Source organism: Pygocentrus nattereri, chromosome 18, assembly GCF_015220715.1.
Source record: "Pygocentrus nattereri isolate fPygNat1 chromosome 18, fPygNat1.pri, whole genome shotgun sequence".
Taxonomy (NCBI): Eukaryota; Metazoa; Chordata; class Actinopteri; order Characiformes; family Serrasalmidae; genus Pygocentrus; species Pygocentrus nattereri.
Window position 1 is genome coordinate 18,285,480 of NC_051228.1, and position 14,096 is coordinate 18,299,575.

A 14,096-nucleotide genomic window follows, 5' to 3' on the forward strand; every position below is an offset into this window, starting at 1 on the left:
CTAGTGTATGTTATTATTGTGATATGCCTTGCAGTGCCTTGAAAATACAGTAAATAAATGAACATCATGTTTACAAATTTGCATTATTTTAATATTGTGGCTATACTGTTCTATAAGTATTGCAAAATACTTTTTCATTTGTTTTCTACTGTATATATATATATATATATATATATATATATATATATATATATATATATATATATATATATATAAATTCTGTAGTATCTGTTTTTAAATGTTAAATGTCTTAGGCATCTGCTTGGGAGATCATCTATAAATAGATATTATCTGTACGCAGATATAATATCACTGTTGTCGGAACAAAACCTCGTATCTCCAAAATGTTAACTTTACAGGAGAAAGAAAAAACATACTGTAGTTTTAATGTAAGTCAATGGAACCAGACATCTTTCCATTCATTTTGGGTCATTTCTTTTGACCCACTCAGCATGAAATTTACACACAATGAAAAGAAAAACAGGTCGTTTGAAATTATGTCAAAAGCTTAAAAATACGAGATACAAGGTTTTCTTCCGACGGCAGCGATATATCACTGCTGTTGAAACAAAACTTTATATCTTCACAAAGGTAACTTTATAGGACAAGGAAAAATGTTCATGACTTAAATGGGAGTAAATGGATAAATATTTTTTGGATTATTTCTGTTCATCCATGTTCATCCAGACTTCTACAATTATAAGGTGAAAAATGTCTAAAAATTGAGATATGAAGTTTTGTCCTGACAGAAATGATATATTTAAACTACATTTGTGAAGGTTTTATAGCCAAGACGATCTAAAAAAAAAACAATTTTGTTAGCTCAGTGTGGTTCACTTTGGTCCATGAATTTGGGGTGGTGGCGCATCTGAAGGAGCACTGAAGGGAGGGGTGTATTTGTTTAGCTGTTTCAATTATTATGAAATATAGCTGTTTCAATTATTATGAAATATTGACACAATATAAAAGGCAACTTGCCTTCTACAATTATGGTAAAAAGGGAAAAATGTCCAAAAATGGAGATACAAAGTTTTGTCCTGTCAGAAATGATGTATTTAAACACACACATACACTCCACAATTATGGAGGTTCTTCAATGTGAGTTTTTGGGAGTTGAGAGAAAATGAGAAAAATACTACACATTTTAACTAGATTTAAGATGATTTCACTTGATAAGCTATACATTTTTGCAGTTTAGTTGGTGGGGGCGTTCAGGAGCTCTGAGCTTTAACTAATTCAAAAACATCCACGCATTAAAGTCCACACAGTGCAGATCTAGACTGCACACAGAGAATCTGCTCTGATTAAAATGGATGGGCTCATGTTTCAGGCCCTCCCTAATGGACTAAAAGCAGTGCTGGCCAGCGAAGCAGCAATATGACGCTGTTTAGAGAGTAAAGCTGCTTTCACATTGTTCCCTGTAGGAACTGAGTTCACCTGCTAGGAGCTCTTTGTAAAGTGAGGGAGGGTCTTCAGTGGGTGACAGTAGGGATGGACGATACCACCAATTCTTTTCAGTCCAACAGGAAGTAAAACCAAAGCTATTATCCCAGTACCAGAACTGATACTTTTAACAATATAATTGAAGAGAGAGAATGATGTTATCCTTTTCTGTTGAGAATTGAAATCTCTGAAAATTCTTCAGTTTGATTTGAGTTGGTTGGAATTAAATGTGGCATCAGATCTTCCAAAGTACCAATCAGAACAATATACCCTCACCGGCCACTTTATTAGGTTCAGTTGCTTGTTAACACAAATAGCTAATCACCCAATCACACGGCCACACGGCCACAACTCAATGCATTTAGGCATGTAGAGGTGGTGAAGACAACTTGCTGAAGTGCAAACCGAGCATCAGAACGGGGAAGAAAGGGGATTTAAGTGACTTTGAACGTGGCGTGGTTGTTGGTGCCAGATGGGCTGGTCTGAGTATTTCAGAAACTGCTGATCCACTTGGGATTTTCACGCAAACCATCTCTAGGGTTTACAGAGAACGGCCAGAAAAGAGAAAATATCCAGTGAGCAGCAGTTGTGTGGACGAAAATGCCTTGTTGATGTGAGAGGTCAGAGGAGAATGGGCAGACTGGTTCGAGATGATAGAAAGGCAACAGGAACTCAAATAACCAACCAAAATCTCTGAGGAACGTTTCCAACACCTTGTTGTAATTATGCCACAAAGAATTAAGGCAGTTCTGAAGGCAAAAGGGGGTCCAATCTTTTACTAGCAATTAATAAAGTGGCCAGTGAGCATGTGTGTGTGTGTGTGTGTGTGTGTGTGTGTATATATATATATGTATATATCCTGCATGTGCTCCAGGATTCTACTAATCCTAATATCTGGCACATGCTACATGCTGAATTCCACTCATCGTCAAGGAGGAGAGACGGCTGAGAAACAGCCAAAGAGGAGAAGATCTGAAGAACAAAGATTGGGGAGGAAGTTCTTAGATCAGCTGAGACCACCATTTAACGTGAAACTGGAAACTTTTAACAAGAAGCTGGTGAATAAGACGCTGACTTCAGCTTCATCAGGAGATGGGGATGAGGACATTGCTCTCTGCTTGACATCTGGGCAACATTAACTTATTTTTGCTGTTTTACAGAATCAATAGGTCAGTATCGTCTGCTAGTAATTGTGTTAGCTTCACAGCAGCAATTGTAGCAACAGTTTACTAACCCACAGTCTAGCTAAAATTAGTTACATTACTTGCTGTGTGGCTGTTCACTCTAACGTTAAATCATGGTGTTTATTCATACAACATTTGTGAAGGTTTTATAGCCAAGAAGATCTAAAAAAAAAACAAGTTTGCTAGCTCAGTGTCATTCGCCTTGGCAATGCGCGTCCTTTAATTTGTATTCATTTATACATGTTTCTTGAATGTAACACCAGCTAATGCTTTCCTGTGGCATAATTTAAACATTTAAAACCATGTTGACGGGCATTAATGATACATATTTTCAGTTTAGTGGATGTTTCAGTGTCAATCCATTCATTCAGGCAACAGAACAAAAGGGACCTTAACACGTTTAGCCATAGCTGAACCACTGAATACTAAATTGCTCTTATAAGACTATAAATGTGTACTGAGCCTGTGCGTATTATGTACAGTATGTGTCCTATTATGTTTTAGAATAATGTGGATTAACCAGAACACATATGAACAGCCACCATGTACTGGCTAGCAGCGGATATAGCTAGCTGACCTTAGCCTTCAGCCTTATTTTAGCGACTACCTGTTCTTGGTTAGCTTAAATGCTAACTATATGGCACCTGCTAGCATGCTTAAGTTTTCTGTGACAGATCATAATTCCTGGTGCTGAGATACCAATAAAATTAAGCCTTTATCCATGTCAGAGAAAACAAACGATAATGCTAATGCTACTGCTAATAAGGATGAGCGCCTGTCTCAAACTCATGAACGCTTATAAATCAATAACAGAACATGAAAGGGAAGAAAAAGGACCTTAGAACAATAGTTATTAGGATGAATGTTGCTCTTATTGCCCACACTGAGATATGGCTGTATAGTGTTGAAAATAATGTAAATATAAATGCTGTGTAAATATTTAATAATATTTAACCATTGGTTAAGATGTAAACAGAGTCATTCAGAGCAGTTTGTTGTGGAATGCTCTGTTCTAGAGTAACTTACAGAGTCAGAATTGTTCACAGTGGTGGTGATAGGAACCAGGCGTCCAGCTCTCAAAGCTCCCTCACAGAAAATGATTAAATGAAGTGGTTAAAATAAACTGCTTGATAACTGAGACACTGTTACTATCGTTCTGAGAAAATCTTGAACTAAATGTATACATTTTACAGTTCTCTCACTGTGGTGAGGTACATACAGGGCACTGTACGACAAATGAAACTGATTATTTCAGGTTTTCCACTATTTTCCATCAGTCACATTCCACACGAAACTCAGAAGACGTGTAGGTTCACTGGTGATTTTGGAACCCCTGGTTCCTATCAAGTCAAGTCAAGTAATGTCAACAGGCTTTTACTGTCATTCCATCTATGTACAAGTACACAGTGGAGTGAAATTACATTCCTCCAGGAACGACAAGGAGCAACAAGGAACAAAAAGTACAAGGTGCAATACAATATATACAATAAATTAAACAGACATTAGACACAGTAAACATACAGGACAGTGCAGCACCAACACAGCACTCATTGCTGGACTCCTATCATCACCACTACAAAGACATCTGAACCATTTCACATCAAACTCTGAATCACTCATTATAACCAATGAATTATGCAGAAATTTTGAAAAATATCTGGAATTCTCCTTTTAGACTGCAGCCTGAGAGGCTGGAGTGTTCATAGGGCCGGGACACTGGATATATTTTAAACGTCATAATCAGGCCGTTAAATTAAAATGATTCCAATAATCAAGTAAGGTTAGCATCTGTTTAACAATGTTTTCAGTGAAACCAAACAGCTCTGCGAATGAACAGTAACAGTCTTATGTCTGTCTACATTGTGTTTGAAAATACAGCAAAATGGATGTGAGCTTTCTAAAGTTTACAGACTTTATCACTGTTGTAAGTGATGAGGTGATTTTTATATCGTAAGGTCTTAGCGTGCATGAGTAAGCAGCGCGGGAGTAAAAACGTCATTACAGCAGCGATGAGGTAAACACACAGGCTTCCTGCCACTCAGGGCTCTCACATAAAACACGTTCTGAGAAGCAGAAACCAAACCAAAGGCACATAACCCATGACTACACTGACGGAATTGTCTCTGGTTTTCTATAGCAAGGGGCAAGCAGAAAAACGGCCACATTTAACCCTTTACACTGTTCGAGGGACCACACATTGGGTCCGGTCTTATAGCAAAAGAACTCACATATCAGTTTCATAAAAGATACTGAATAACTCATAGTTCATTCAGAATAATTCATAGCAGATACTGAATAGTTCATAGTATTTACTGAATAATTCATAGTAGTTACTGAATAATTCATAGTAGATACTGAACAATTCATAGTAGTTACTGAATAATTCATAGTAGTTACTGAATAATTCATAGTAGATACTGAATAATTCATAGTAGATACTGAACAATTCATAGTAGTTACTGAATGATTCATAGTAGATACCGAACAATTCATAGTAGTTACTGAATAATTTTTAGTAGTTAATGAATAATTCATAGTAGGTACTGAATAACTCATAGTAGATACTGAACAATTCATAGTAGTTACTGAATAATTCATAGTAGATACTGAATAATTCATAGTAGATACTGAATAATTTTTAGTAGATACTGAATATTTCATAGTAAATGTTGAATATTTCATAGTAGATACTGAATACACCAAATACATACCACAAAGCTATGTTTTTGATAAGTGGAAAAGTTAAGTTTGATTACATATAACAGATGAAAAGCCTCAGCACTGCCACATGTAAAAATGCTGTCAGAAACAATAAATATCATGATTATGTAACACATTTGATTCAACTATAATATCACATATGGCCCACCCCTAATTCATAAAGACACTAATTTGGAGAAGACACTAAATAATTCTTACTAGGTGCTGAACATGTTTTAGTAGTCATTAAATAATTTATAATTGATATTGTTTTTTGTATATTATATAATTTGCAGTAAATATATTTATAACGAATAATAAACCTCATGATCAGTAACTGATTAATAAGCTTGCAGTTTAAAGTTGCTTTCTTAAAGTAAAAGTGACATCACATAAAACATTAAAACTATCACATACTTAAATTTTTATCCGTTTTTTTTTAGTTTAAGCTGCACGCTGCGGCTTCATGTGCTCCAGTGCTATCAACTTCAACCAGCCTCACTTAAAAAAAAGAAAAAAAAAGAAAAACAACCCATGATTGCACACGTGAAGACGGCCGTCAAAGCCAAAGGAGAGAAATCAGTAAGAAAGGAAATAAAGCCAAAACAAACCCACTCAGGCCAGGTTTCCACGCTGCTCTGAAGGGGAAATCCTACAGCTCCACACTTCCTGCCATCTTCTCCGCTGCTCCTCTCTCTCTCTCTCTCTCTCTCTCTCTCTCTCTCTCTCTGACCCCACCCCCTCTCTCTCTCCACCCAAACTGAAATGCACTTATCTCAGCACAGCAAGAGCGAGATCAGCCAACGCCCAATCAGGCCCGTTGCTCCGTTGCCCGGGCAACGCTCCACTCCATTCCGATTGGTTAGAATCCTCCAGGCCCTGGGATGCTGGAGGCATCGCTGTGGAGATGCCCCATTTGATCCTCTGGGACCGACACCGGAGACCCTTGAGCACTGCACGCTTCTCAACAACAAGGTCAAGAACTTCATTATAATCTATAACAGGGTTTTCATATTGTAGTTTGGAAATTTTCATACATTTTTTTTTCACTTGGTTTTTCATTTTTAGAAAGGTGCATTAACAGTTTAACTTTTATTTTTACTTTCTGAAAAGTAATAGTTTTAGTTTTTATTAAATACCCATATATATATATATATATATATATATATATATATATATATATATATATACACACTTATATTTTATTTTTATACTTATATTTTTTTGAGACACCCTGTATATACATAATACGTATTAAAAAATGACACGATTTCAGTCTAACATATCCAATTCTCCCTCAGATGGACTCAAATTTTAACAAAATGTGTAAAAACTAACCAAGCTTACTTTTTTAACTGGTGTTCACTAGAAATGAAAAGGCATTTTGTGTGTGCAGCATGCATTTTTGAGAAAATTCATTAAAAATGCACCAACTGTAAAGCAGATTTGTACATGGCACAAAAAAAATTCAAAGAGGAAGGATGTCTGTGCAGGGCAGAGGGATCTGGATGACCGGCAGTATCAGAAGATTGAACATTTGTGAAGCTTTGTAAAATCGGTTATAAAATCTACAACCCTCTGAATTTCTTGTTCAAATTTTGATAAATAAATCTTGTATTCTCCAACATGAAGCCTATTTAATTTCATTTGCCCAGGACATGTATATTTAAATAAATAAATAAATACATACATACCTACATACATACATACATACACAGACACACACATATGTGGCTCACCACTCAGAGGATAAAGTGTCCTATCTGTGATTCAGCTGATCAGGTAAGTCTCACACCTGTGGCTTAATGCGCTGTGTTAGAAGAAAAAAACATGCTAAAGAGCGCTGCACTAGTCGTCTATATTGCTGTCTGCATCAGAAACCGCACAGCCCACTGGAGCGCCTCTGTAAACACACAAATCCCCCCTACTGCTGAGAACCTGCTTTGAAGTCTTTCAGGGCTTTTGTCATCAGAACAATGACTTTACTGCAGTTTTCCCCATGGAGAGAACCTTCCGCATTTCAAAACACACACAGCACAAGTTACGGCTGTATATTCCTGTCTTGGTGGGGGTTTTACGTCTTTCTGTATGTGAATAACTATAAAGCGATAGTTTAGCCACAACTTCAGACTCCTCCAACTTTCCTTCCTTTACCACAAATGCAGTTGATCAGCCACGAAATGTTTGGTGTCCCAATTTTGCTTCTATAGTATAGAGTAGCTATGAGGCTGATGTAGCTAACAAGGAATGAAAGCTTATACCACCATTTATCATGGTGCTAACTGCTTGGCTAAATCATCACTCACTCACCTCAAACTGTGCGGACTTGTTCAGTATCTCTAACAGACTTGACTACGTCACTCTTAACCAAGACGGTTCATTAATAAAGAAAATGGTTCTATATAGAACGATGAACACTCCACAAATCCTTTGCAAGATTAAAAGGTTCTTTGCATGAAGAATCAACAAACACCAAGAAAGGGTCTTCTACTGTTAAAACCTTGCTATTGTAACCACAGCAGAATTATTTTATTGCTATATAGAACCCGTTTCAAAAAGGTTCTATACAGAACCATCTACAGCAGAATTTCCAACCACCTGATGAACCATTTCACCATGCAAAGAACATTTTACTCATGCAAGGGGTTCTTTGAGTGTTCATGGTTCTATACCGGACCATTTTCTTCACTAAAGAACCCCTCAAGAACCATCTTTTTAAAGAAAGTGGTAGACACTGCTTCTGCAATTCAGGCTATTTTTATACATACAGTACTGTGCAAATGTCCAAACTTCATTCATTTAGTTTGCACTTGAAATGTCCAATAAGTACATGTTCTTTATTTTCTGGAGATATGTCTGTGTCACATATAAAATAATTAACTTGCATAAAGAAGGAGGAAGGTAAAACCTTTTACCTTCAGGCAAACTGAAATGACTAAAAGCTACAGAGAAAATGTGCTTCCTAACAACCACCTGGAAGACCTGTTAGACACCATAACTGTCCCCATCAGATAAACAGCACTTAAAGCTTTCATCCTTCCACTGTGAGAAGACAACTCAGTGCTATGGGTCTGGAAGGATGTATACCTGTCAAGACGCCTAAGATAAGGAGATGGACACATCAAACAAAGAAGCTGAACAATGGACTGACCAGCCCAGAGTCCAGACCTCAGCATCACTGAATGTGTTTGATCACATTCAGAAAATGATCAACCAGCTACTAAGACTGAGCTGTGGAGGTGTGTCTGCAGATTCTGTGAGAAGCTGAAAGTGAGTCTTGAATAAAGGTAGAGTGACATACTGAACACTCAAACAGCTGATAGTAGATTTAGTTGTTGAGGCTTCTATGTAATTTTCTGCTTTGCTCCTGAATGCTTCGTACTTACGAGTCATTTTTGAGTGGGCATAAATAAGTAAAGGGTGGTCTCTGACTTTTGCACAGTGCTGTATATATATTAACCACCCCCAACCCGCACCCCCCACCCCCCGAGCTCAGTCTTCCCGCTGTCCTCGTGCTTTGAACAGTGCTCCTTATCTCGTATCACCCTCTGCTCCTTCCTGTACGCACGAGCCTCATGCACATGCTTGGGCCAGAGGCTGACATTGTCCGGTAGTCTCACTGTGACAACTGCACTCACCATTAAGACCTGTTCAGACCACAGAAAGGCCGGACTAATGGATTTGCCCAATCAGTTTAGCGTTCCAGTGATTAAATCACTAATGCAGTTCAGCTCCGTCCAGCAGCCACTCACACACAGTTGTTCGAGACAGGCAGGGGCAGACGATATGGCAAAAACACAGCATCCCGATACTTTAATACATTTCCACAGTACTCGATATGGGTTATATTTTGATAAATCACTTTCAAAATAATTACTATTCAGAATATCATACGCTAAATCTAATTAAACAGGACTAATCATCTCTCTGTGATCAAACACGCAGCTGGACACTGGTGATATCCACAATACACTCAGAACAGTGTACTGTGGCATAGTTTACATATAAATTTATGACTAAATACAAAAAAAAACAGGATTAAAAGTGGCTAAGAAAGCTCTGAACACATCGACTATTTCTGGCTTATTGTTCAGTTATTTTTCTAAAGCCATATTAGTGAGTGTGTACTATGAATTATTCAATACTGACTATTAATTAGTCACTACTACAACTTATACAATAACTATTATAATTCATTCAATATCTACCATGAATTGTTGAGGGTCTACTATGACTTATTCAGGGTCTACACTATGAATTATTCAGTATCAACTATTAATTATTCAGCATCCACTATGAATTATTCACTACCTACTATTAATTATTCAATATCTACTATGAATTATTCAGTATCAACTATTAATTATTCAGCATCCACTATGAATTATTCAATATCTACTATGAATTATTCCGTATCAACTATTAATTTTTCAGCATCCACTATGAATTATTCACTACCTACTATTAATTATTCAATATCTACTATGAATTATTCAGTATCAACTATTAATTATTCAGCATCCAGTATGAATTATTCAGCACCTACTATTAATTATTCAATATCTACTATGAATTATTCAGTATCAATTATTAGTTATTCAGCATCCACTATGAATTATTCACTACCTACTATTAATTATTCAATATCTACTATGAATTATTCAGTATCAATTATTAATTATTCAGCATCCACTATGAATTATTCAGCACCTACTATTAATTATTCAATATCTACTATGAATTATTCAGTATCAGCTATTAATTATTCAGCATCCACTATGAATTATTCAGCACCTACTATTAATTATTCAATATCTACTATGAATTATTCCGTATCAACTATTAATTATTCAGCATCCACTATGAATTATTCACTACCTACTATTAATTATTCAATATCTACTATGAATTATTCAGTATCAACTATTAATTATTCAGCATCCAGTATGAATTATTCAGCACCTACTATTAATTATTCAATATCTACTATGAATTATTCAGTATCTACTATGAAACTGTATTCATTTCAATTGCCGCTGTGTTGATTTTCAGTGTTTGATATCATTTGAAAATGGCTGTTTGTGTAAATTGTCAAATGTAATGCCTGTGTGTAAATTTCAATTTGGACAAAATGGACAAATTGGACAGAATGGACAAAAAAACCCAAAAAACAAAACAGCACAAAATTATCTGGAAACATGTCTGGCTCCGTTGACTTATATGAAAAGTAAAGTGTGCTTTCTCCTTCTCCTGTAAAGTTACTATTTTGGAGCAGCGAAATGCACCTGATAAATAACCACATCTGATAAAGCCTAGCAGGCTTAGCCTATGTGGCTCACTGAGCGCACAAACACAATAGGACAAGACATAAATAACAACGTCTGCAAGAATAACGAAGCCTCCATCAGCACCAACACATTCCTCAACATTTCCTGCTGCTTATGGCAGGAAAGCACAGCTGCGCAGTTCTGCACACCAAACAGGCCGTTTAGACCTGAGAGCTTTAACTGCACAGCCCAGTTATTATGATATCAGCAGTCATGGTGGCCTTTACACTGAATCCCACTTAAAAGAGATGGTTCTTTAGAGTTCTTTATAGTAAAGGCAGTGGTTCTGTTTACAACTGTGAGTTCTATATAGAACCATCTGCATGCTTAAATGGCTCTTTGGTTCAAGGTGCAACTGATATTCACCACACCAATCTGATGAGAACAGGTTGTATATGGTTCTATAGGGAACCAAAAAGCGTTCCCTTACTGTCCCGATGTAAGCAACAACAGCAGAACCCTTTATAGTGCTATACAAAACCATGTACAATACATTCTCCATCAATCTGAAGAACCATTTCACCAAGAACCAAAGAAATATTTAAGCATACAAATGCTTATATACTGAACTCAGGGTGTCCAGAAAGTAAACGCACCACTAAACAACCCTGAACGCAACCATACATAAAAACCCAAACACATGTGGGCAGGCTAGATTAAGGATCAAGGGCTCTTTAGTAAAGGCAGTGGTTCTGCTTAGAACCATGACTTCTAAATGGAAATGGAAATATAAGTAGAACCATTGCTTTTGAAGAACCGTCTTTTTAAGGGCGTACAAAATACGAATGCACCTCCAAACAACATCGAACGCAACCGTAAATAAAAACAATCCAAACAAATAAACACACACCGGCTAGACTGAGGTTCAGGGGTTCTTTAGTAAAGGCAGTGGTTCTGTTTAGACCTGCAAGGTTTATGTAGAACCATTTTCATGCTTACATGGATCTGGTTCATGGTGAAATAGTTCTTTAGATAGATAAGGGCTGAGAACAAGTTACATATGATTCTACAGGAACCAAAATGGTTCTCCTACAGTTCCAATGTCAACAGCAGAATCCTTTTGGGTGCTGTATGGAACCCAAACACAACACGCTTTCCATTCATCTGAAGAACTAAAGAACCAAGCATTCAAATAGTGCCATACAAAACTCGGGGTTCTAAATAGAACCTCTGCTGCTGAAGAACCGTCTTTTATAAGGGTGAACAGAAAATAAACAAACACTGACAACAACCATAAACAACAAACACAAATAAACGCATGCAGGCTTCAGGTTCAAGGGTTCTTTAGCAAAGGCAGCAGTTCTGCTTAAATTCCTGAGTTCTATATAGAACAGCATATTCAAATGGCTCTTTGGTTCACGGTGAAATGGTTCTCTCTGAAATGGGGAACCAAAGGGGTTCTCCTACTATTCCAGTGTTAAGTAACATCAGAACCCTTTTTGTTGGTGTATAGATCCATAAGCAACACGTTCTTCATCCACCTGAAGCACGCGAACGGATCTGGACCGAACCCGTGGTTCTAAATAGAGCCATTGGTTTTTGAAGGGCCATCTTTTAAGGGTGCGCAGAATATAAATGTACCTCAAAACGACAGTGACCGCAACCATCAGTAAATAAGACAAACAAACAAACAAGCAAACAAATAAACGCACGCGAGCTCGAGGAAGGTTCTCCGTGTTAATCTGGGCATCCCGCTCGCGCTGAAGGTTAACGGCCTGTAGAGCACGCGCCTCCGCACGCGTTCTCCCGTGAAATGAACACCTGCAGAGCAGCGCTGCGCGCGGCACGACCGCTCCGTGTACAGTACAGCCAGAACACGAAGCCCAAAGGAGGCTGTATGCAGGATTTGGGCGCGTGATGAGCGTCAACGCCGCATCAAACGCAGATGCTTCGGTAGGTCACTGTGATGCGCAGCAGCTCAAACAGAGCAGAAAGGCCCGAATATCAGACAAAAGCTCACCTCCACCGAGCTCGGTCTCCTCTCTCCTTCACAGCGCAGCTTTAAAGCTCCACTGCGGGGACGGCGCGCCGCTGCTGCTGCTGCTGCTGCTACTGGATGGAGGAAGCGTCGAGGGATTAACCCATGGCGCGAGGCGTTAAAGGAGAACTCCACCGACATTTCAGAACCTCTGCAGAAATGAATGGCTGAGATGTGAACATAGTCATTCACTCTGGTTTATATTATGTGGTTCATTTTGTGAGAAACGTACCGACTACTGTTTCCTTACAGTGGTGGTGATAGGAACCAGGTGTCACCATGACTGCAACACAAATATAGCCATTTTATTTACAACCCAAAACCACCAGTGGACCTACACGTTTCTTCTGAGTTTTTATAAGGAATGTTGCTGATGGGAAAATAGTGGAAAATCTGATTTTTTATTTTTTTATCTATTTTGCCTCACAACATCCTGCATAAGTGTATCCCTCGACCATGAATCGATGTAAGGCTGAAATCTTATCAAAACTATCTTAAAATGTCTCAGACATCAGGCAGTGAATTCATAACCATCTCATATAGTAACTTTCTGTGAGGGAGCTTTTAGAGGTGGACGTCTGGTTCCTATCACCACCACTGTGAACAATTCTGACGTTTAGTTGAAAAATGCCTGCTTTTATATCAGGATGTGCTTAATAAATAACCTCATAGAGTTTTCCTCTGTGCATGAAGTAAAACTAGAATATTAACATAAAGACATTTAATATGTCGCTAAAGTAGTGATGCAATGTTCTCCCAACAGAGGTTTTTATTCATTTCCAAATCATGAAAACACAAATATGAAGATGGTGATGAAGAACAGATCCACTTCCAGCCACAAGAGGGCAGCAGAAGCCCATTTGACACCAGGCCCTGTCCCAATCGGCGCACGCTGTAAGTCACCTTGAATCCCGTTCCCAAGTCTTGATTTTTGGATTTTTCCAGGGCTGAAAACTGTATTCAAGATCCATATCTGAAGAACTCTTATGAAGGGTGTCCCACTTCTCATGTCCTCTGTGTTCAAACTGGGGGCTTGCGGGCGCCATCTATACGTCATTAGGCCAGGGGCGCACTGATGTGGGCTGTGTCACATTTGCAGGGCAGCAGCCTTCGAATGTCGCCTTTCTCGGCTGCAGACGTCACAAGTACCGTCCCAGTTCAAGAGCACTTGCAGAAAGCTGAAGTTCGTGAGATGGGCCTGCGGAGGAACGAGCTCTCAGATGAGCTTTCAAGGCTGTTTATAAGTAGTGTGTCATGTGGAAATCTGATATATGACAAAATTGGATTTCAAATATGTGGTATATATTAGCATATATAGATTTTTCTCATATCCAAGTTATATATGTCATTCCAATATATATGTGAGATATATGTTACGTGATATACAAACATACACTGTATAAAACATATTTATTCCTGTATGGATGGCATATATTATATATATCATATATATAGCAGCTTCAT

At 38.0% G+C, this 14,096-nt stretch overlaps 1 protein-coding gene and 1 long non-coding RNA gene across 6 annotated transcripts in view; one reads left to right on the forward strand and one right to left on the reverse strand.

The window, feature by feature from the left end:
- The window catches only part of dmtn (dematin actin binding protein), a 39,811-nt gene extending 27,080 nt beyond the window's left edge, over positions 1-12,731 (reverse strand). For 2 of the 5 annotated variants that reach the window (XM_037547425.1, XM_017719482.2), the window contains exon 1: positions 12,615-12,731. The gene's annotated coding sequence lies outside the window, so the exon portion shown is untranslated. Of the gene's footprint in view, positions 1-5,938; positions 6,040-12,306; positions 12,445-12,614 lie in introns of those variants that run through there. The other 3 variants (XM_017719483.2, XM_017719481.2, XM_017719484.2) reach the window with 3 other exon arrangements.
- On the forward strand, positions 12,702-13,895 carry LOC119266001. Its single transcript, XR_005131810.1, has 3 exons — positions 12,702-12,806; positions 13,396-13,526; positions 13,732-13,895. It is a non-coding gene; the product is annotated as an uncharacterized LOC119266001 (long non-coding RNA).
- Positions 13,896-14,096: the final 201 nt, after the last annotated feature.